Source organism: Somniosus microcephalus, chromosome 14 (assembly GCF_052327205.1).
Source record: "Somniosus microcephalus isolate GS21.2 chromosome 14, FLI_Smic_1.0, whole genome shotgun sequence".
Lineage (NCBI taxonomy): Eukaryota > Metazoa > Chordata > Chondrichthyes > Squaliformes > Somniosidae > Somniosus > Somniosus microcephalus.
In genome coordinates, this window is record NC_141000.1 from 61947150 (window position 1) to 61971286 (window position 24137).

General features: G+C 44.0%; 1 protein-coding gene across 3 annotated transcripts in view; it reads left to right on the plus strand.

Moving 5' to 3' along the window:
- Positions 1–24137, plus strand: part of lsamp (limbic system associated membrane protein) — a 1225843-nt gene that overhangs the window by 1070470 nt on the left and 131236 nt on the right. The window lies entirely within an intron of this gene.

The window sequence follows — 24137 nt, forward strand, 5'->3', positions numbered from 1 at the left end:
CACCTTTTTGTTGGTCGATCACAAAACAATCTTGACTGTGGTCATGGGGAAGACAGTGATCCAATTTGCTCTGTGTCTCCTGCTTGAGGGAGGCAGTATCTGCCATTAAGTGAAAGTTGTTTGATGTGTATTTGGAGAAGGAGGATAAATGGGAGATGGAAGAAACAATGGGAATAAAAGCATTGAGTTTGTGGAAGAGTTTCTTAACAAATGTTTTCTGGACAGACAGCCATACAGTTTATTACCTTTCCCAAGCACTCCTTCATTGGCAAACTCCAAGCCTGCATTGTTGTTGCACTGCAAAGAAGCTGGTAGTAAAATTAATGTTAAGTGGTTTTGAACTCTGAAATGTCCTCTTGGTTAAGAAAGGTCAGTACAGAAATTTGACCCAAATTAAAGAAGGCCAAGTAAATACTGACAATGAGTGAGTTCCCATCTCAACTAATTTGAGAAATAGTTGCTGAATAATGATCAGTCCGGTAGCATTCCTCCTTACAACAATGGGGTAGAAATCGGTCTTGGGCGGTAGTGCCCAGCGGGCGGTATCTTATCGGCTGCCTGTTATATACCACACCCGATATTCAGTCCCATTGCCTTCAATACCACTGATTATCTGGAGAGGAGTATAACAGATAGCTGATGCGATACTGCCTATTTTGTGCTATCGCCCAAGACAGATTTCTACCCACTTGTCTACGTAAATGGCTAATTTATTTAAGTCTTGTACTTTGTTTCTGCAGCCATTTAGAATTGACAAAGCTCTTAAAGCTTGACTGGCCCATTATTTTGGGGTTTCTGTGGATAGGTTGTTGTGAAAGAAGCTTACCTGCTAAGAATGGCGGCCTGGAGCTTCCATTCGATTGCATTGGATTTTACGGCGAACTTTGGTCGAAATCGGTGTGACCAGCGCAAAAATTACGGAATTTTAAGCGCAATTTGTGTTCAGTGCAACTGAAGTATCCTTAATCTTTTGCGTTAGTTTAAAAAACATTTCGCTGGAAGCAGGCCTTGCCCACAAAATTGGCCATGACCCCAGGGTGAATTAATCACCATTGGGAGTTTCTGCTAATTGCAATCGTTTGCAGGCCTTTGAGGAGGCTTTAAAAATTAAGCTGGAACTTTTGGGCACAAGCACAGTAATAGGTACGTTTTAAAAGGTTTAGAATTTTACTGAGGAACTGTGATGTGGCGATGCCAGAGTTGGACTGGGGTGGACAAATGTAAGAAGTCACACAACACCAGGTTATAGTCCAACAGCTTTATTTGAAGTCACAAGCTTTCGGAGCGCTGCTCCTTCGTCAAGTGAAGTGGAGAGATGCATAAAGACACAGCTTATATAGTCAGAGAATAATGCCAGATGTTTACAGGTAATCTTTCTAACTGCCATTTATCACACCTCAGCAGAGAGATAATCACAGCAATCAAAAGGTGTGAATGGTGTCCAAACAGGTCAGTCAGGAAAACATTACATCAAAGAACAATGAGGTGGGGTCACAAGGAGTCAAATGTTGCAGATGCTACACAGATGCGGCCGGACCTGCTGTGATTTCCAGCAAAAAAAATGTTTTTTGTCTGTTTTTTTGTTTTTCACACAGACCCCAGCATCTGCAACATTTGACCCCTTGTGACCCCACCTCATTGTTCTTTGGTGTAATGTTTTCCTGACTGACCTGTTTGGACACCATTCACACCTTTTGATTGCTGTGATTATCTCTCTGCCGAGGTGTGATAAATGGCAGTTAGAAAGATTACCTGTAAACATCTGACATTATTCTCTGACTATATAAGCTGTGTCTTTATGCAACTCTCCACTTCACCTGACGAAGGAGCAGCGCTCCGAAAGCTTGTGACTTCAAATAAAGCTGTTGGACTATAACCTGGTGTGTGACTCCTTACACATATCCCAACCTGACTAGGAAATAGTTTTTAAAAGTCATTTTCAGTACTTTAAAATCAGGTTACTCACAGGTGGTGGATTGACACTGTGATTTAAAATACTCATTTTTTGCTAAAAAACCATTTTCAGCTGTATTAATCAAACTTTACCATGTTACCACTCTTAAATATCAAGTATTATTTACTTTTTGAAACATTGCCCGATTGTGCTGGATCGTGGCAGATTTTGCATTTGGCGATGTGCAAATGAGTTTGAATGAAACTCGGGGAGAAAAATAACACTTTTCAAAATGGGTGCAGTTAGCGCCGGGATCGCTGATTGCACCCAGACTGGAACTCTATCTCAGCATTTTTATAGGATGTCTATTGATTTTTTTTAATGAACTAGGATCACATTGCTAAGGTTTTGACTTGACTTCTTATAATTCTAGAAATGACTGTGCTTGTAAAGCATTGGCCCTGAATTTGTGGCCGGTATGACGGCGTGCTCTGAGAGTACGCCATCATAGCGTCTTTGAAATTGACCGCAAGTTCTGGATTTAAGCGGTAAATCCCAAACTTGCGATCTGTCAAGCTTCGTCTGCGCATCAGCTTCGCTGCACGTTTCACCGAGCCATTCAAATCAATGTGCTGGCGAAAATTTGGGCTAATTGCCCACCTACTGCGCATTAATTACCCTGAAAATATTTATGTCTGGTGGAAACAGGCGTAGGAGCCTGTTGCACAGCGTAAGTGGAGGGGGGAATGAGAAAATTGTATTAGCTTGTGCTACAGTGAAGCACTGGTTTGTGTCTGAACAGATACAAACTTTGAAAGAAACTTTTATTTATTCAAGTTTGAAAACTTGTGTCACCGTCTTTGCTGTCCAATAGCCTTTTGTAGTTTCAGTTTAATTATTTCCCAGCTTTTATTTAGCTAGGATTTAATTCACTTTCAAGATTTCCTCAATATCAGACATTTAAACTCTCGATTTTAGATTATTTAAATTAATCAAAAGGTAGTTATTCTAATGGAGGAAAAACAAATAGACAGGAATTTAAGACTGTAATTATAGGATTGTGTATTATAATCTCGGTTTGTGTGTTAAATACTATTGCAATGGTCGTAATTTATTAATAAAATAGCATTTATGGCTGCAAAATTATTTAAAATGAGTTGCGGGCAAATCAGCAATCTCCTCAGTTTCCTGATTGGCTAAGAGTCAGGAAGTGAAAGAAGCACCGCCCCCGTGATCCCAGGTTTGCCTACGCACAGCGGTGTGCCCCTGGGATCCGTGGGCCACTACGCTGTGCACAACTCAACAGCGTTTGAAAGCAGCTTTTCGAAGGGGAGTTTGCACGAGGTAAGTGCGGATTTGGTTCGGATATCAGCGGCATACTCCTTAGCTACGCCGCCGACTGCAAATTCAGGGCCAATATGTTAGATCTAAATAAACAATACTAGCGATCAATGCCAGGTGTCATCCGATCACATGATTCTCACCTGTGTTCCAGCTGACCTGAAATTCCCATTGAGTGTGGCCAATATTATCACACTCATGTCCCACATTAGCTTATTGTGCTCACTGATTCATGGATGATATCAAATTTAACAGCAGGCCTACACAATTCCAATCTGCCTGCATTCATATGGGTGACGTGCTCTTATTCCCCCCCCCCCCATATGAAATGGGATTTGCAGCTGAAAGAATCTGTACTATCACTGAGATTCTGTTGACAGAAAGTCCTCTAAAATGGGGATTGCTTTAATTGCTCCCCAGCCACCTGGCTTAGAGGACAAGGACAAGCAGAAGCAGAGAACGGGTTACTATCAGGACCTGTTACTATGCCACTCATCGTATCCACAGGCTCAGGTAAAAAAAGTTGCCAATGACTGAAGAATTCTGCCCCTGAAGACTCAGACTGAACAACAACTAGAATTTATATAGTGCCTTTAACATAAAAGAATACCTTAAGGCACGTGTACGATAGCAAAATACTGCCAGATTAGGGGGAGAAAAAAAAGTGAAGATTTTTACTGAAGGACACATGGAGAGAGAGAGAGAGAGTGAGATGAAGAAAAGGTTAGGGAGGGTATTCCATTGAATAGGACCCAGGCAGCTGAGGGCTCTGCCACCCATAGTGGGACAAAGGGAGGAGGAGGGGGCACTAAAAGCCAGTCAAAGAAACAGTGTTTATAGATAGGTTTAGGGCTGGAGGAAATTGCAGAGTTTGGAGTAGGTTGAGGCCTTGGAGGGATTTGGAGGCCAGCATGAAAATCAGTTTCTAGGTGTTGGTGCATAGGGAGCCAGTGTAGGTCAATTAGGACAGGAGTGATGGGCGAGTAGGACTAAATGCAGGATTCGAATGCGTGCAGCAGAGTTTTAACATGGTGGAATTTATGGAGAAAAGGAAGCCGGCAAGAAAAGTGATAGAGTAGTCAAGTTTGGAGGTGACAAAGACTTACATAAGGGTTTCTGTGGTAATGGGGCTGAATTAGGGGCAGTGGCAGACATTCTTGCAGAGGAGGAAGCCAGACTGGAGGGATTCAAGTTACAGGAGAAATGGGCACAGAGCTGGGAGCAACAACATGTTCAAGAACCTTAGAAAGTAAAGGGAGATAAGAGATAGGGTGGAGAGTAAGTGAGGATAGAAAAGCTGGGAGTGGATTTTTTGAATAGAGAGGCGATAATGGTGGTTTTGAAGGGGGGAGGGATGGTGCCTGAGGAGAGTTTGCCAGGAAGTCAAGGTGGGTGGCCAAGATTTGAATGGGAAGGAGATTGAAGGAAAATCCTGAGGTGTTTTATAAGTATATTAAGGGCAAGAGGATAACTAGGGAAAGAGTAGGGCCCATTAGGGACCAAAGTGGCAATCTGTGTGTGGAGCCAGAAGATGTAGGTGGGGTTTTAAATGAATTTTTTGCATCTGTGTTCACTATGGAGAAGGACGATGTAGACATAGAAATCGGGCAGGGGGACTGTGATATACTTGAACATATTAGCATCGAGAGGGAGGAGGTACTAGCAGTTTTAGCAGGCTTAAAAGTGGATAAATCCCCAGGCCCGGACGAGATGTATCCCAGGCTGCTGTGTGAGGCAAAGGAGGAGATTGCAGGGGCTCCGACACAAATTTTCAGAACCTCACAGGGGATGTGCCAGAGAACTGGAGAACAGCTAATGTAGTACCATTATTCAAGAAGGGTAGTAGGGATAAACTAGGGAATTACAGGCCAGTGAGCCTAACATCAGTGGTAGGGAAATTATTGGAAAAAATTCTGAGGGACAGAATTAGTCTCCACTTGGAGAGGCAAGGATTAATCAGGGATAGTCAGCATGGCTTTGTCAAGGGAAGATCATGTCTGACCAATTTGATTGAATTTTTTGAGGGGGTGACTAGGTGTGTGGATGAGGGTAGTGCAGTGGATGTGGTATACATGGATTTCAGTAAGGCTTTCGATAAAGTCCCGCATAGGAGACTGGTCAAGAAGGTAAGAGCCCATGGGATCCAGGGTGCCTTGGCACATTGGATCCAAAACTGGCTTAGTGGCAGAAGGCAGAGGGTGATGGTCAAAGGTTGTTTTTGTGACTGGAAGCATGTGTCCAGTGGGGTACCGCAGGGATCGGTGCTGGGTCCCTTGCTGTTTGTGGTCTACATTAATGATTTGGATGTGAATGTAAAAGGTATGATCAGTAAGTTCGCAGATGACACGAAAATTGGTGGGGTGGTAAATAGCGAGGAGGGTAGCCTCAGTCTGCAGGACGATATAGATGGGTTGGTCAGATGGGCAGAACAGTGGCAAATGGAATTTAACCCTGAAAAGTGTGAGGTGATGCATTTTGGAGGGACTAACAAGGCAAGGGAATACACAATGAATGGTAAGACCCTAGGAAAGACAGAGGATCAGAGGGACCTTGGTGTGCATGTACATAGATCCCTGAAGGCAGCAGAACAGGTGGATAAAGTGGTTAAAAAAGCATATGGGATACTTGCCTTCATTAGCCGAGGCATAGGATATAAGAGCAGGGAGGTTAAGATGGAGCTGTACAAAACGCTGGTTAGGCCACAGCTGGAATACTGTGTGCAGTTCTGGTCACCACACTATAGGAAGGATGTGATTGCTTTGGAGAGGGTGCAGAGGAGATTCACCAGGATGTTACCTGGGCTGGAGCGCTTCAGCTATGAAGAAAGACTGGACAGGCTGGGGTTGTTTTCCTTGGAGCAGAGAAGGCTGAGGGGGGACCTGATTGAGGTGTACAAAATTATGAGGGGCATAGATAGGGTAGATAGAAAGGAACTTTTTCCCTTAGTAGAGGGGTCAATAACAAGGGGGCATAGATTCAAGGTAAGGGTCAGGAGGTTTAAAGGGGATTTGAGGAAGAACTTTTTCACCCAGAGGGTGGTTGGAATCTGGAACTCACTGCCTGAAAGGGTGGTAGAGGCAGGAACCCTCACAACATTCAAGAAGCATTTGGATGAGCACTTGAAATGCCATAGCATACAAGGCTACAGACCAAATGCTGGAAAATGGGATTAGATTAGACAGGGCTTGATGGCCGGCGCGGATGCGATGGGCCGAAGGGCCTCTTTCTGTGCTGTATAACTCTATAACTCTATGACAGTCTTGTGAATAAGTTGAGCTTGTTGAGAACAGGGGAGGAGATGGGGAGAAATTGCAGAGTTGGGGATTCAGCACTAGCATGGTAGAGACACTAGGGGGTAAAAATTCAGTTGCTTTGCGCCTCCCGTAAGCGCCCTAAGAGGGGCGATACTCAATTTTTAGCCCGAGGGGTCTGAGGCCTGAGAGTAAGATGAAGGGAAAGATGCAGCTGAGAAAGCTGCAGGGATGGTCTCAATCTTGATGATCATGAGCTCCTCGCACTTGATTTCTGAGCTGATGGTGGAGGAGGTGGGTTGAGGGGTTTAAGGAGATGGTTGGTCACAGAGGAGCCTGGGATTATTCTTGTTCTCCAAGATGGTCCTGGAGTAGCAAATGGGTTGGTTGTGAAGACCAAAGCACATTAGTGCTTGACAATGTGGCAAAGATGGCTAGGCCTGTTGTGCCCAAGTTTGCACCCTCACACTTGAGACAGTGAAGTTAGAGTTTGTTCTCGGGTGTACGATGTCAGAAAGACAATGAAAGTTTTGCTAGCAACAAATGGAAGTGGTTAAACAAGTCAACAGCAGTGCAGGTGTAATGACAAGCAAAGGGCGAATGGTGAGGGATTTCAGAATTTATGAGTGAGGTAGCTTGGGTAGAATTCTTCTTCATGGGAAGATGGTGGATATAGTGGGATTATAAAAGGCTTGGTGGATGTGAGTGAGAAGAGCATTTGGGTCCCGACAAGACCACTTGGCTCCAGACCTCATTACAGCCTTAGTCCATACATGAACAAAAGAGCTGAATTCCCGATGTGAGGTGAGAATCACTGCTCTTGACATCAAGGCAGGATTTGATCAAGTGTGGCACCAAGGAACCCTATGAAAACTGACGTCAGTGAGGATCCGGGGAGAATTCTGCAGTGGCTCGCGCCACACCTGCCAAAAAAGAGGATGGTTCTGGCTGTTGGATGCCAATCATCTCAGCCCCAGGACATCGCTGTAGGAGTTTCTTAGGTCAGCGTCCTAGGACCAACCATCTTCAGCTGCTTCAGCAATGACCTTCCCTTCATCATAAGGTTAGAGGTGTGGCTGTTTGTTGATGAGTGAACAGTGCTCAGCTCCATTCAAAGTTCCCAAATGATGAAACCGTCCATGCCCGCAAGCAGCAAGACCAGGACAACATCCAGACTTGGGCTGATAAGTGGCAAGTAACATTCACACCACACAAGTTCCAGGCAATGACCATCTCAACAAAAAAAAGAGTGACTTGCATTTGTTGCATTACCATTGCCGATCCCCCACCATCAACATCCTGGAGGTCACCATTGACCAGAAACTCAACTGGTCTAACCACATAAATGCCACGGCTACTAGAGCAGGTCAGAGGCTGGGTTTTCTGTGGTGAGTCTTACCTCCTGACTCTCCAAAATCTTTCCACCAGTTACAAAGGTAAGTAGGGTGATGGAATATTCACCACTTACCTGAATGGGTGCAATACAACAAAACTCAAGAAGCTTGACACCATCCAGAACAAAGCAATCCACTTGACTAGCACTTCAGCCACTAGCATCTATTACTGGCATATTGTGCCTGCAGTGTGTACTATCTACAGGATGCACTGCAGCATCTTGGCAAGCTGCCTTCAGCAGCACTATCCAAACCTGCAACTTCAGGGAATGCTGGCTGTAGCCTCAATTTGTATCCTGCTGGCTCTGTAGAAGGAAACCAATCTGAGTGGGGCTGGGTGCAAGGCCTAATGCCTGCTTCTGGCATGGATAGAGGATTGGCTATCTAACAGAAGGCAGAGAGTTGGGATAAATGGTTCATTCTCAGACTGGCAATCAGTAACCAGTGGTGTTCCGCAGGGGTCAGTGCTGGGTCCCCAACTCTTTACAATCTATATTAACGATTTGGAGGAGGGGACCGAGTGTAACATATCAAAGTTTGCAGATGATACTAAGATGGGGGGGAAAAGTAGTGAGTGAGGAGGACATAAAAAACCTTCAAGGGGACATAGACAGGCTAAGTAAGTGGGCAGAGATTTGGCAGATGGAATACAATACTGGAAAGTGTGAGGTTATGCACTTTGGCAGGAAAAATCGTAGAGCAAGTTATTATCTTAATGGCAAGAAACTGGAAAGTACTGAAGTACAAAGGGATCTGGGGGTCCTGGTGCACAAAACTCAAAAGGTTAGTATGCAGGTGCAGCAAGTGATTAAGAAGGCCAATGGAATGTTGGCTTTCATTGCTAGGGGGATAGAATATAAAAATAGGGAGGTATTGCTTCAGTTGTACAAGGTATTGGGGAGACCGCACCTGGAATACTGCGTACAGTTTTGGTGTCCATACTTAAGAAAGGACATACTTGCTCTCGAGTCAGTATAAAGAAGGTTCACTCGGTTAATCCCGGGGATGAGGGGATGGACATATGAGGAGAGGTTGAGTAGATTGGGACTCTACTCATTGGAGTTCAGAAGAATGAGAGGCGATCTTATTGAAACATATAAGATTGTGTAGGGGTTGGATCGGGTGGATGCAGGGAAGATGTTCCCGATGATGGGTGAAACTAGAACTAGGGGGCATAGTCTTAGAATAAGGGGCTGCTCTTTCAAAACTGAGATGAGGAGGAACTACTTCACTCAGAGGGTGGTAGGTCCATGGAATATGCTGCCCCAAAAAACTGTAGAAGCTACATCATTACATAAATTTAAAACAGAAATAGACAGTTTCCTAGAAGTAAAGGGAATTAAGGGTTACGGGGAGCGGGCAGGAATTTGGACATGAGTCTAGGTTCGGATCGGTCATGGCCCTGTGGGTAGCGGAGCGGGCCCAGGGGCCGTGTAGCCTGATCCTGCTCCTATTTTGTGTGTCTAATTCTGTTAAATGCAGGAGATGGTTCTGTGATAGTGGATTGGCAGTTAGGATCAGATCAGCCATGATCTTATTGAATGGCGGAGCAGGCTCGAGGGGCCGATTGGCTTACTCCTGCTCCTAGTTCTTATGTTCTTATGTTCTTTCAAATACCCTTCCAAATGGGCAGTCATTCAGTATAACTGTAGGAAAATTAGATGAAAGATCCTATTAGGGCCCCCTCGGGGTTCACCAGGAAATCCCACGGCAATGTAATGGGGCAGTAACTTAGTATAGAATCATAGAATGTTTACAGCACAGAAGGAGGCCATTTGGCTCATCGAGCCCATGCCAGCTCTCTGCAACAGCACTTCAGCTAGTCCCACTCCCCCGCCCTTTCCTTGTAGCCCTGCAAAAAAATTTCCTTTAGGTACTTATCCAACTCCTTTTTGAAAGCCACAATTGAATCGGCCTCCACCACCCTTTCAGGCAGTGCATTCCAGATCCTAACCACTCGCTATGTAAAAAAGTTTTTCCTCATGTCGCCTTTGGTTCTTCTGCCAAATACCTTAAATCTGTGCCCTCTGGTTCTTGACCCTTCCGCCAATGGGAACAGTTTCTCTCTATCTACCCTGCCCAGACCTCTCATCATTTTGAACACCTCTATCAAATCTCCTCTCAATTTTCTCTGCTCTAAGGAGAACAACCCCAGCTTCTCCAGTCTATCCACATAACTGAAGTCCCTCAACCCTGGAATTATTCTTGAAAATCTTTTCTGCACCCTCTCTAAGGCCTTCATGTCCTTCCTAAGTGCAGTCCTCAGAATTTGACACAATACTCCAATTGAGGCTGAAGCAGTGTTTTATAAAGGTTCATCATAACTTTCTTGCTTTTGTACTCTATGCCTCTATTTATGAAGCCCAGGATCCCATATGCTTTTTCAACTGCTTTCTCAACCTGCCCTGCCACCTTCAACGATTTGTGCACCTATATCCCCAGGTCTCTCTGTTCACGCACCCCTTTAGAATTGTATCCTTTAGTTATACTGCCTCTTCTCGTTTTTCCTACCAAAATGTATCACTTTGCACTTTTCTGCGTTAAATTTCATTTGCCATGTGTCTGCCCATTCCACCAGCCTGTTTATGTCCTCTTGAAGTCTATCACTATCCTCCTCACTGTTCACTATACTTCCAAGTTTTGTGTCATCTGCAAATTTTGAAATTGTGCCCTGTACACCCAAGTCCAAGAAAGAAAGAAAAGACTTACATATATATAGCGCCTTTCACGACCAACAGACGTCTCAAATGAAGTACTTTTTTTTGGAGTGTAGTCACTGTTGTAATGTGGGAAACGCAGCAGCCACTTTGCGCACAGCAAGCTCCGACAAACAGCAATGTGATAATGACCAGATAATCTGTTTTTGCTATGTTGATTAAAGGATAAGTATTGGCCAGGACACCGGGGATAACACCCCTGCTCTTCTTTGAAATAGTGCCATGGGATCTTTTATGTCCATCTGAGAGAGCAGACGGGGCCTTGGTTTAACGTCTCATCTGAAAGACTGCACCTCCGACAGTGCAGCACTCCCTCAGCACTGCACTGGAGTGTCAGCCTAGCTTTATGTGTTCAAATCCCTGGAGTGGGACTTGAACCCACAACCTTCTGACTCAGAGGCGAGAGTGCTACCCACTTTTTTTTAATATAAATATACTTTATTGAACATTAAGAACATTTACAACATCTTGATCATTTCATTGTATGATACAAATCAATTCCGCCGCTCTGCACAGCCATTCCGCCACCACATTTTAACATCAAAACCTGAAGTTTAATTTGTCTCCTGTAACATATATTAATCGATTGTACTTTAAAAATTGGTTGTAAAATACTATCCTTAAATTCCTTTCTGAATAAAACATCCACAGAGCCTTATAATGATCTTTTAGCTTATATTTAAAATACTCTTTTAGATTGATTCTCCTCCCCTTAAAAAACAGAGCATTCCTTCTTTGCACAATCACGAATCTAGCCAAACTGAACATTAAATTAATTGCCGCTCCGCTAGACTCGGGCAGACTCTCTTGCAACCCCCATCTCAAAATTGAGTCCCACGGGATTCCCATTCACGCTCTTCGGTCCCCACCCAGCAAAAAAGCTTCACACAACTGTCGAACATAGTACTTAAAGTCATTTAACTGCGGACATAACACCAGTAAATGGGACAGAGTCTCATCCCGTGTCCCACACACTGGGCAAGTTGCCGCCTCCACTCGCCCAATCTTGCACAAGACCGTCATGGTAAAAATCCGGTTATGAGCCAATTTGAAATCCAGTTCAATCCACTCTGGACATTTAAAATTCACCCACACTCCCTTCCAAATCCTGTTGAAATCCAGCTGTGGGTATATACTCTGCCAAAACTCCTGACCAGCAGGTGTCTTGAATCTCCATTCTCTAAATACCTCATAGAAATCTCGAGTATTACAGTTGTCAAATTGGACCAACTCCCCCCCTTTCTCCAGTACAAAGCTTGGAAAAGCAGGACGCATTTTACTTCCTTTGGAGATTTCCGCATTTATTTCTTCCATCCAATCCTGTGACATTGCCCTCACAATCTTCTCACACATAATTCCTATTGCTTTTTCCTCTACCTCCTGATCCTCCTCCCACACCATGTCCCTCACTATCGCTTCCGGCAACCAACCTGGAATTACCTCGTATAATACATCTTTCACAGATATAATCCCAGCTTTTATAAAAGCTTGATTAAATAAAACCTCTCCTTCGATGTTGACCCACCTGTTCAAAAATAAAGGCTGTTCTAAAAATTCCTCAGCCCCCTTGGGCATAAACTGCACATTTAAAAAAAATTGGGCCCAAGTCTCTACAACCCCCTTATAAAACCTAGGGAGAAATTTAATCGATTTCAAAAACATATTATTGTATTCCATATAAAATATCCCCTGCCCTCCTATCCCACTTCGTTTTAAAAAATGCTCAAAACAACTCTTCCAACAACTTGTATTTGACTTCTGAAGAAATCTCTTCACCCATTTGATTCTAAAGGATTTTTTCTTCAAATCAATATCTGGGAAATTGAGTCCGCCCTGATTTCTCCGTCCAATGATGGTATTGTAAGCCACCAAGGCTGGTTTCCCTTCCCATAAAAACCTCACACAAGCCTCTCGGATGGACTTTTCCGCCCACTCAGGAATATCCTCCACCGTCAATAAGTACCATAGCTTAGACAGCAGGAGGGCAGACACTACTGTCGCTCTTCCTTGCACTTTCAACCACCTTCTTTCCCATCTTCCCAAAATCTTTTTAATTTTCATAACCTTTGGTTCCCAATTTAATCGATCCACTTCATCCCTGTCTTTCTTGCACCCCATATGCACCCCCAGAACATCCAAAACCCTCCACCACCTTAAAGGGACATTCCCCCAACCATTCCCCCCACCCCTCCCTGCAACCAGGCATTGGGACTTACTATATTTCACTCTGGCTCCTGAAGCTGTACAATATTCCTCCACTACTTCCATAGCTTTCCTCACTGACTCCCCCATTTCTCAATGGTTGTGTCATCTGCATATTGGTGTATCACTGACACCAGCCCAGTACTGGGGACCACAATCCCAACTATACCTTGTTCATTTCGCATCATGTAACCTAATGGTTCTGCTACCAATGTGTACAACAATGGGGACAGGGTACAACCCTGTCTCACTGATCTCTGTATCGGAAAATACTTGGATAAAAAACCATTACATTTAACACAGCTAAATATGTTTGAATAAAAAATCCTTATCCACTGAATGAAATTTTCCTTGAAATCAAATGCTTCCAAAACCTTCAATAAAAACTCATGAGAGACCCTATCAAAGGCTTTCTCTTGATCTATATTTAATACATAAGCCTCCCTCCCACTCTCTTCCATGAGCTCTATCGCATCTCGGATTGAGACCAGAGTCTGCGATGTCCCGGCCTATGACTCCATAGGACTGAGAGGGCCAAACTATCTGCGGTAACACCTCCTTCAAACGATTTGCCATAACTCTCGCCAAGATCTTATAATCCACGTTTAATAATGTGATGGGCCTCCAATTCTTCAGATCCCGTCTATCCCCTTTATATTTTTATATAAGCTAAGCTTATGATCCCTCTCCTCATAGATGGGGCCAGGCTTCCCTCAATTTTAATTTCCTTAAAAACTTCTAAGAGCAATGGACTTAAAATCTCAAAAAATTCTTTATAAAATTCTGCATTTAGTCCATCGGACCTTGGGCTTTTCCCCCGCTTCATTCCACTTATTGTTACTTTTATTTCTGCTAATCCTACTTCTTTGTCACACATGCTTCTCTCATCCTCCTTTAAACCCTCTTCAATAAAAGCAGTAACCTTCTCCATCGCCAAATTGGAAATGTCTTCTTTAGTATATAACTCTTGATAAAAGCTGCTAGCCGCCTCTAAAATCTCCCCACTTACATGAATGATCTTTTCCCCAACCTTCAACTCTTCAATTAACGATAATCTCTGTCGCAGCTTTTCTTGCTCTGGAAAATATCTAGTGCATCTTTCGCCCTCCAATGCATCTCTAGCCTTTGCACGGAGAATGGCCCCCTTACATTTTTCAGCTTGCAATAATTTCCACTCTTCCTTTAGCACCCGGAACTTAGTCTCCGCTCCCTTATCCCCTCCATCAACTGCTTTACAGACATCCATAAACCTTTTATCTATATTCTCTTCTCGACGCTGGTCAGCTGCCGCCCTCTTTTTCCCATAACGTACCGAAAATCTTTTACCTCATATTTGAATTTATCCCACCAAACTCTTCTTTCTTTCAAGAACAAAGGTTCCTTCCAAGCATCCTTTATTATATTTATAATCCCTTCTTTATAAGCAATTTCTTTCAGGTATTGATTGTTTAAAATCCACACCCCTGAACCGATCTTAACTCTGCTGTTCCTAATTCTAAGAACCAAAGCTGAGTGATCACTAAAAAATACTTTTTTATAATAAATCTCCATCACCTCAGAACTTAACCCTTCCCGCATTAACACAAAATCTATTCGGCTCTGTTTTAAAACATCACCCACCCAACCTGCTCTGGAGAACTCCCTTTTTATGGGGTTCCGGTCCCTCCATAAGTCTCTCAAATTTAAATTTGCCATCATTTTTACAATCATCCCTCTGGAGTTAGCATCCTTAAAAGGTCATCTGGGCTGAAATGTCCATCCGAGATTCAAATACATTAAAATCCCCCACTATACAAGGATTTTCCACCTCTGCCGCTTCAGTGAATAACCCCCGAAAAAACTTGCGATGCTTGCAGTGGTCGTTCGGTGCATAGATATTAAAGAGATCGCAATTAAATCCCTCCATTTTTACCCTTAGCCGTAAAAATCTCCCCTCAGCGTCCTTGTCCATCAAGGCAACGTTCTCTTTTATGGACGGACTCACCAAAACAGCCACCCCTCTACGGTTATTGTTTGCACAACTTGCAAACACCTCTCCCTTCCAAACCTTCTGAACTCTTTCTAGGATATCCTCATCCCAAAAGGTTTCTTGCAGACACAAGTCCATACCTTTAAAACCCTGCAACAACTGCTGCAATTTCTTCTCACCCCTCAGCCCGTTCACATTAATCGAGACCAATGTAATCATGGCTCCAAAGAAGGGAAGTATGCCTGATAATCTCCCCATCATTTAATCTCTGGCCCTTCCCTCCTCACATGCTCCTTCCCAACTTCTCGGGCAGCTGTTGCTTTTTCCTGCAGCCTCCGACTCTTTTTCCCCTCCTGTTTAAACTTTCCCTGCTGTTTCAGCCTCTTCCTTGCATTAAGTTTGGGCCCAGGAGCTGCCCTTCCTCCCTCCTTCTGCCCCTCACTAACCTTTCCCTTTCCACATGATGACACCCCACCCCCGACTTCCATGTCTCTGTCCCCCTCTAATTCCTCACACTCAAGCTCTTCTGCAACCCCCTGTGCCTGCTTCCCGTCCGATACATAATCCTGCTCCCTGTCAGATACTTCATCTCCCATAGAGAGTCTTCCTGCTATCGCAGTTTCTCCCACTGTGCAGCTCCCTTCGACCACATCTCCACCTCTGACCCTTGCACCCTGTTCCCTCTCTCCATGGGATAATGGCACACCTAAATAGTTCCCTTCTGATGTCTCTATCTCGCCGATCCCATCCTGCTGTCCCTTTAAGGCTCCTGCCTCTTGCTCCCTCTCCCCGTCCTGCCTCCTCCCACTCACCAAGATATCCGACTCCCCGCCTCTCCCCGGAGCACCCACATCCACCATGCACCCCGCTCCCACTTCCTCTCCCCCCGCAGCCACCAGACTCCCCAGGGGGAGCCGAACCGCACTAAGGCTCAAGTCTGCACTCAACCCTCGCTGCCCGCTGCTGTCTTTGTTCCCCTCCACAGCACTCAGTGTGTTTTCCGCCATCTCCATCCTGTCCTCTGCTCCGCCATCCTCTGCCTCTTCCTGTGCTCCTTTCTCCTTCATTTTACCGGCTGTGTCCTCCGACTGCACCACTCCTCCGGCCGTTCCACTCTCATCTCCTTCTCCTTCTCCCATCTCCTCATCACTCATATCACTCCCTTCTGCCACACACTCACAGCGGGTGGGGCCTTTGTGACACACCCCACAACTCTCCGCCTTGCAGCTCCGAGCAATATGTCCCGACTCACTGCAATTGTAACAATACAAATCTGGACAGTTTCTTATGAGATGGTCATGTCCCAGACAATAGTAGCACACCTTTACTTGGTTATCGTGCAGCACATGAAAGTACTGCACTCCTTCCAGTGTCTCAAACTTCATACTGTATGGCAAAGACCTCACCCCCTCTGGGAACCGCACCTTTACATACCGGGTTCCGTCTGCTACCCGTGTTCCTGGATAGCACCTCCTCTTTATTTCAGAACAGATTTTAATGTCCCACGACTCCAACCTTTTGCTCAGCACTTTGTCCTCAGTGTACACTGGCAAGTTCAAAAATGAAACCACCACCTCCTCTGAATATAGCAGAGTCACCTCCAAGAAATTCTCGCCAACTTTCAGACTGAGTAGCAGTTTTTCCACCTCCTCACGGCCACTGACCGTCACCTCAAATCCCACATTCGGCTTTGGTCAGCAGGCAAAGCAGCTTCCATCGCCAGAGTCCTCATGAACCACCTGGATTATATCCCAGGCTCGAATCTTCTTATCTTCACACTGCAGCACCACTGTATTTTCTTTACCAAACCTCCTGAGGTCCCGGCCCAAATCTTTGGGCCTTTTTTTCCCCTTCCCACCACAGTTTCTTCCCTAATTAAATTCCTCTCGGGAATATTGTCCTCTGAGGGACCCGGCACTCCGGATCCCTCAGCAGCCATCTGGCTGTTTTTTGTGGGCCAAAAAGGCCCTAAAACCTGAAAACAACACCCCAAAACCCACCACCAACTTTTTACAAACCTCCCTCCAACAACCAGTAACACCTGGCTCACTCCTAGCCCCTCCCACCTAGAGAGTGCTACCCACTGAGCCACAGCTGACACTGTCATTAATATATATCAAGAAAAGCAGTGGTCCTACTACTGACCCCTGGGAAACACCACTGTATACCTTCCTCCAGTCTGATAAACAATGGTTCACGACTACTCTCTGTTTCCTGTCACTTAGCCAATTTTGTATCCATGCTGCCACGGTCCCTTTTATTCCATGGATTTCAACTTTGCTGGCAAGCCTATTATGTGGCACTTTATCAAACACCTTTGGGAAGTCCATGTACACCACATCAACCACATTGCCCTCATCAACCCTCTCAGTTACCTCATCAAAAAATTCAATCAAGTTAGTTAAACACGATTTGCCTTTAACAAATCTGTGCTGGCTTTTCTTAATTAATCCACACTTGTCCAAGTGACTGTTAATTTTGTCCCGCATTATCATTTCACAGAATCACAGAATCACAGAAACCCCACAGTGCAGATAGAGGCCATTTCGGCCCATCGAGCCTGCACTGACACATATCCCACCCGATCCCCGTAACCCCTACACCAACACATATCCCACCCTATCCCCGTAACCCCACGTATTTAATCCCCCTAACACTAAGGGTCAATTTATCATAGCCAATCAACCTAACCCGCACATCATTTCTAAAAGCTTCCCCACTACTGAGATTAAACTGACTGGCCTGTAGTTGCTGGGTTTATCCTTACACCCTTTTTTGAACAAGGGTGTAACATTTGCAGTTTTCCAGTCCTCTGCCACCACCCCCATATCTAAGGAGGATTGGATGTTTATGACCCGTACCTCTGCAATTTCCACCTTTACTTCTCTCAGCACTATTCCTGCTCCTATTTCTTATGTTCTTATGTTCAGCATCCTAGGATGCATCCCATCCGGTCCTGGTGACTTATCTACTTTAAGTACAGCCAGCCTCTTTAGTACCTCCTCTTTATCAATTTTTATCCCATCCAGTAGCTCAACTACCTCCTCTTTCACTATGACTTTGGGAACATCTTCTTCCTTGGTAAAGACAGATGTAAGTACTCATTTAGTACCTCAGTCATGCCCTCTGCCTCCATGCATAGGTCTCCATTTTGGACCCTAATTAGCTCCACCCCTCCTCTTACTACCCATTTACTATTTATATACGTATAGAAGACTTTTGGATTCCCTTTTATGTTAGCTACGAGTCTATTCTCATACTCTCTCTTTGCCCCTCTTATTTCCTTTTTCACTTCCGCTCTGAACTTTCAATATTCAGCCTGGTTTCAGCTGACACAAAGCTGGGGGGGCGTGTGTGCTGTGAAGAGGATGCCGAGAAACTCCAGTATGATTTGGACAGTTTGGGTGATTGGGCAGATGCATGGCAGATGCAGTATAATGTGGATAAATGCGAGGTTATCCACTTTGGTGGCAAAAACAGGAAGGCAGATTATTATCTGAACGGCAATAGATTGGGAGAAGGGAAAGTGCAACAAGACCTGGGTGTCCTTGTGCACTAGTCGCTGAAGGTAAGCATGTAGGTGCAGCAGGCGGTTAAGAAGACAAATGGTATGTTGGCCTTCATAGCGAGAGGATTTGAGTACAGGAGCAAGGATGTCTTGCTGCAGTTGTACAGAGCCTTGGTGAGACCACACCTTGAGTATTGTGTGCAGTTTTGGTCACCTTTTCTGAGGAAGGATGTTCTTGCCATGGAGGGAGTGCAGCGAAGATTCACCAGACTGATACCTGGGATGGCAGGAATGACGTATGAGGAGAGATTGGGTCGATTGGGCTTATATTCGCTGGAGTTTAAAAGAATGAGAGGGGATCTCATTGAAACTTATAAAATTCTAACAGGACTAGACAGACTAGATGCAGACTAGATGTTCCCAATGGCGGGGGAGTCCAGAACCAGGGGTCACAGTCTAAAGATAAGGGGTAAGCCATTTAGGAGTGAGATGAGGAGGAATTTCTTCACCCAGAGAGTGGTGAACCTGTGGCATTCTCTACTACAAAAGGCAGTTGAGGCCAATTCATTAAATATATTCAAGAAGGAGTTAGATATATTTCTTAAGGCTAAAGGGATCAAGGGATATGGGGAGAAAGCAGGGACAGGGTACTGAATTTGGATGATCATCCATGATCTCATTAAATGGCGGAGCAGGCTCGAGGGGCTGAGTGGCCTACTCCTGCTCTTATCTTCTATGTTTCTATGTTTCTCACTTGTATTCTCAACCTGACATCTGTCATACGCCCCCTTTTTCTGCTTCATCTTACTTTCTATCTCTTTTGTCATCCAGGGAGCTCTGACTTTGGTTGCCCTACCTTTCCCCCTCATGGGAATGTACCTCCACTGTACCCAAACCATCTCCTCTTTAAAGGCATCATGGTTATCTGCTCATTTATTTGTCTTCTTTGTGCCTGGGAGCTAAATGATCCCAGGTATATATGAGAGGAAAGTCCTTCCAAGTAATCTTGAAATGAGCAAGTTTACATAGTTCAGACAGTGGCTCACAGTTTCTTATCCTGCAGTCCACCCATCTAACACTAAATCAACATGCAACATATAACTTAAGTTGCTTTGCAAGCATTTCCTGTACAAAGCCCTTTAAGATTTCTGGATTGCTACTTGTATTTGTTCTATGCTGCAATATGGATGTGTGTAGTAAACAATCATTTGGTGATTTTGTCATGACAAGGACGGTTCAGCACTAAATAATTTCCAGGTTATGAGGATACTCTTTATGCCAATTTCTTTGGGGCAGGCCCTTGATATTAAAAGCTGCATTTTAATCTTAACTGAGCAGCTTTCTTCATATTGGTTATCTTCTTCCTGATCCTGATCCATGTCCAGATGCACTGGATCTATACATCATTTATTCTCTATGCAATTTTCTCCCAAACCTATTAGACTAGGTGCTTTTAGGGAGGATGCATTTCTGTACCGTACATGACAGCACTCTTTCATCGCACTTCATGAATCAGCTCTTCCAGTGCTTGGTTAGCAAAACAGATAATGCAATACACTTGCTGCCTGCATTTTTCAGGAGTTTTGCTGTGTTAAACCCTGGAACAAATGGAGATTTGTAAATGTCTTTGTAAGCTATCTTTAGTGCTGGACTGCCTGTTAATCAGTTCTGATATTCTACTGATAGTATACTGTGCATACAGTAGATCACACCATGCACTTCTGCAACTAACACCACAATTTCAGGGTTTAATGGTCAAGATAAAATAACCCCCCACCTAAAAAAAAAATCAGTAGGCACCCTAATCCCCAGATGTAGCCCCCAGTAACAAGATATAGCTTAAATTAAAACTGCAGGAGACAGAACCCAAAAATTGCACTAAAAATACAGAGTACCTCATCACAGTTTGGTTGGGGGGGGTTTGAACTTTTTTGGCAGAAAAGAGCTGGGAGGGGAAAAGAGTTACTCTTAAATGTTGGGTTTTTAAAGTAAAGTCTATTCATTAAAGTTTACAAAATAGCAGAGGTGGTTAAAGTACTAATGAGCTAGGTTTCAATGTTGTTTCCCCATTGACTGTAAATAATAAGCAATTCACTAGTCTGTCTCAGCAATCAATTAACACTTCACACCCATTGTGTTGAGAAGTCGCATTCTGGCTGCTTGGCAGAGGTGGTCTGGCAGACTTTCCTTTATGACTGAACAGAAAGAAACAATAACAGAAGCACAGGCAGTCGGTCGTTCCAGAAAAAGTGGTTAAGTCCGTCAGATTTTTAAACAGAAGCTGTGAGGGAGAGCTTTCGCCAGGCTCAGAATGAGAATGGCACTAGCGTAGTTGGGGATACTTTATTTAAGTCAAATAAGATGACCCAATGATGCGGAGTAGCCTAGCATGTTCATTAATTTTCTATTATTAGACAACACGCATTGTATTAATTGAATTAAGTGACTCTGATTATAAATGGTGAAATAAATCACCTTAACAATTAATGCCTGGCTTTGTCTCATTGGGTGTTTTCTTGTTCGATCTTCAAAAAGATTGAAGAAACACACAAGCGATGGACACAAATTTCCCATTCCGATCACAAGAGTATACTATTGTTACACCCTGGGTTACGCTATATTGTATTTAGTTATTGGGCAGCCTGGGCACATTCCTAAATGTAAGACATTCAAACGGCTTATGGGAGTTAAAAGCACCGCTGTACCCAAGAGAATATCTAAAGCAAGACCCTGCTTTTCTAACAATTGATGACAGAGATACTGAGTCACACTAATGATGAAGGTTATCGAAAACGATTAAAATTTAAAAGTGAATGAAACAGAAATGGTAATATCTTAAAATGTCAACCAACTCAAAGAAGCAGAAATTGAGATTGACCAAAGAGAAAAGAAAGGAAAGAGAATTTCAGTTAGAGTTTGAGCAACCTGGACAGGAAGAAGAGCAAGGTAGGCAAGAAGAGAGGGAATGATATTAATGTTGAGGCCAATGAGAAACAGTGTCAGCGTGAGGCCGACGAGAAGGCAAAAGAGCATCTCCATGCTCTGGAACCGGTAGAGAAACACACATCAGCCACAAGTCTGGTAAGTGAGGTTACAGAAGTCAGGGCCCACCATTTCATTAAATCAAATCTTATTCCAAATTTTAAGGAAGGGGATGAGATTGATAGTTTTATCCAGGCATTTGACCTGTTAGCTGGCCACCACAAGTGGGACACAGTTGAACGGACCAGTTGACTCACAACATCACTAATGAAAAAGAGCTCCTGCCGGTTTTTTCATGTCAATCCTGCTGATACGATAGATTATAATATTGCAAAGCTTGCTATTCTCAAGATTTATGATTTAATGCCTGAAGTGTACTGGCAAAATCTGAAGGAACTAAGAAAGAATCCAAGCAGTACTTATAGAGAAATGATTAGTCAGCTCAAAAATACGTGGCTGGCAAGTGAAGGTCTAACAAATTATGAAGATCATTGTCATTTAATGTGACAAGACAGTCAAACAATTTAAGAATCTGGGGGACGATATTAACTTGCAGAAATCAGCGATAACGGCCTCAGAATAAGGCCAGTTGCCTTATTGCCACATTAACCCTGATGATCGGTCCGCTGGGGCCTACTGCTGGATAGCTGAAGCCCCTGCCTGTTTCAGGCGGTAGGCTCCTTTTAGTATACAAATCGGGGTTCTATGATATGCATAGGACCCCAATGACTATTTTAGGCTATAACTGGTCGAAAAATGCGCCATTCAAAAGTTCAGATCACAAGGGTTACATCCCTGAGTTATGCTATCATGTAATTAGATATTGGATATTTAAGTGCAATCCTAATTGGAAGAAGCTCAGACTTCTTACAGGAGTGACTAGCACTACTGTACCCCCAAGGGAATATCTACGGCAAGAATCAAAATTCAGAACACCCCTCAACTGCCCAGTGGATAAAAGCCAGAAAACCTCAACAGCAATTGCTAATGTGACTAGGTTTTGGTGCTCCTGAGCTAGAAAATTCAGGCTCAGTTCCCATTTTTGAACACTGCGCAGTGACTCCTCTTGGAAGGTGTGGCTGTTGAGTGAGGACAGGTTCGGGTTGTCTCCCTCTATTACCTTCCCAACGCTCTCTGTCGAACATGAAGGATGGCCACTTGAGTGAGCTACCTGTGGAATCATCCTCCAGCAAGATTTGGCCGTCAGGAGACAAGAGGAGAAAATTGGCAAATAAATAAAATAACCCAACGACTCAAAAACTGCAAGACCAGTGATTAAACGTATAAAGAGACAGTCAGCACAACCTGCACTGTTCATATTCTGCTGCAGTATTTTTCCATTTCACTCTGATGTTCAGTCTCTGTTGTGTAACATTCTAAGGTTTCAGATATGCACGGTTACCTAAGCAACGTCATTTTATAATAATATATCTGACACCATGTTCAAAATCTTTTTTGACTGACTGTTGTCATCTGAAGATATATAAATGGTGACTCACTCTCCATAATATGCTCCTAATTAAACTATTTTGGATGCACGTTTTTTTTTGTAAAATTACAGATATTTTTCCCTATCTTATTTCCTGTTGCAAAACAAGAACATTTCATACATTTCTGTCAATCAGGTTCCCAGCTCTGACTGTATGGAATGTAAGTGGTTTTAATTGGATGAATTACATTAAGTTCAAAGCAGCAATTAAAGCAGCATCAGCAAAAAAGAAAGGAAACCAGAAATAATTAGAGTTTTTCTTCTGTCAAATGTTTCCAGAATCACAGCACTTTCTCCCAGAATGGTGAACAATCTTGTTTGTTTGGCTGTGAAAACTGAGAGTGCTGATTTTTTCTTTCCGTTTACATTAGTCGTAAGAATTAGGGATAAATAATACTGGAGCTAACGATGTTCCACATGTTCCCCCAGGCTTGGCTGCTTCAATTAAATTTGGCACAGTCCCCAATGCTTTAAATGCCCAATTTTAAATCGAGCAATTGTTTAAATTGGCCAAAAAGCACTAACCATTTTCCATTTGCATCACAATCCCCACCGCTTATAGTGGGCATGTTCGTGTGAACGCAATTTGCCCACTACGCACGATGGCCGGTGTAGTTTTTTTTTTAGTTTGCTTATGAGATGTGGGCATCGCTGGCAAAGCCAGCATTTATTGCCCATCCCTAATTGCCCTTGAGAAGATGGAGGTGAGCCGCCTTCTTGAACCACTGCAGTCCGTGTGGTGAAGGTACTCCCACAGTGCAGTTAGGTAGGACATCTAAAATTTTGACCCAGCGACGATGAAGGATCGGCGATATATTTCCAAGTCAGGATGGTGTGTGACTTGGAGGGGAACTTGGAGGTGGTGGTGTTCCCATGCGCCTGCTGCCCTTGTCCTTCTAGGTGGAAGAGGTCGCGGGTTTGGGAGGTGCTGCCAAAGAAGCCTTGGCGGGTTGCTGCAGTGCATCTTGTAGATGGTACACAATGCAGCCACAGTACGCTGGTGGTGGAGGGAGTGAATGTTTAAGGTGGTGGATGGGGTGCCAATCAAGCGGGCTGCTTTGTTTTGGATGGTGTCTAGCTTCTTGAGTGTTGTTGGAGCTGCACTCATCCAGGTAAGTGGAGAGTATTCCATCACACTCCTTACTTGTGCCTTGTAGATGGTGGAAAGGCTTTGGGGAGTTAGGAGGTGAGACACTCGCCACAGAATACCCAGCCTCTGACCTGCTCTTGCTGCCACAGTATATATGTGGCGGGTCCAGTTAAGTTTCTGGTCCATGGTAGTGCAATTATTATGTAACAAGAATGTTCCTTCTGTGTAGGTCTTTAAACTAAATAGTGGGGGGGAGGGTCCAGGTGAGCAGGAATTTAAAAAGTCAATGAGCAATGAGAA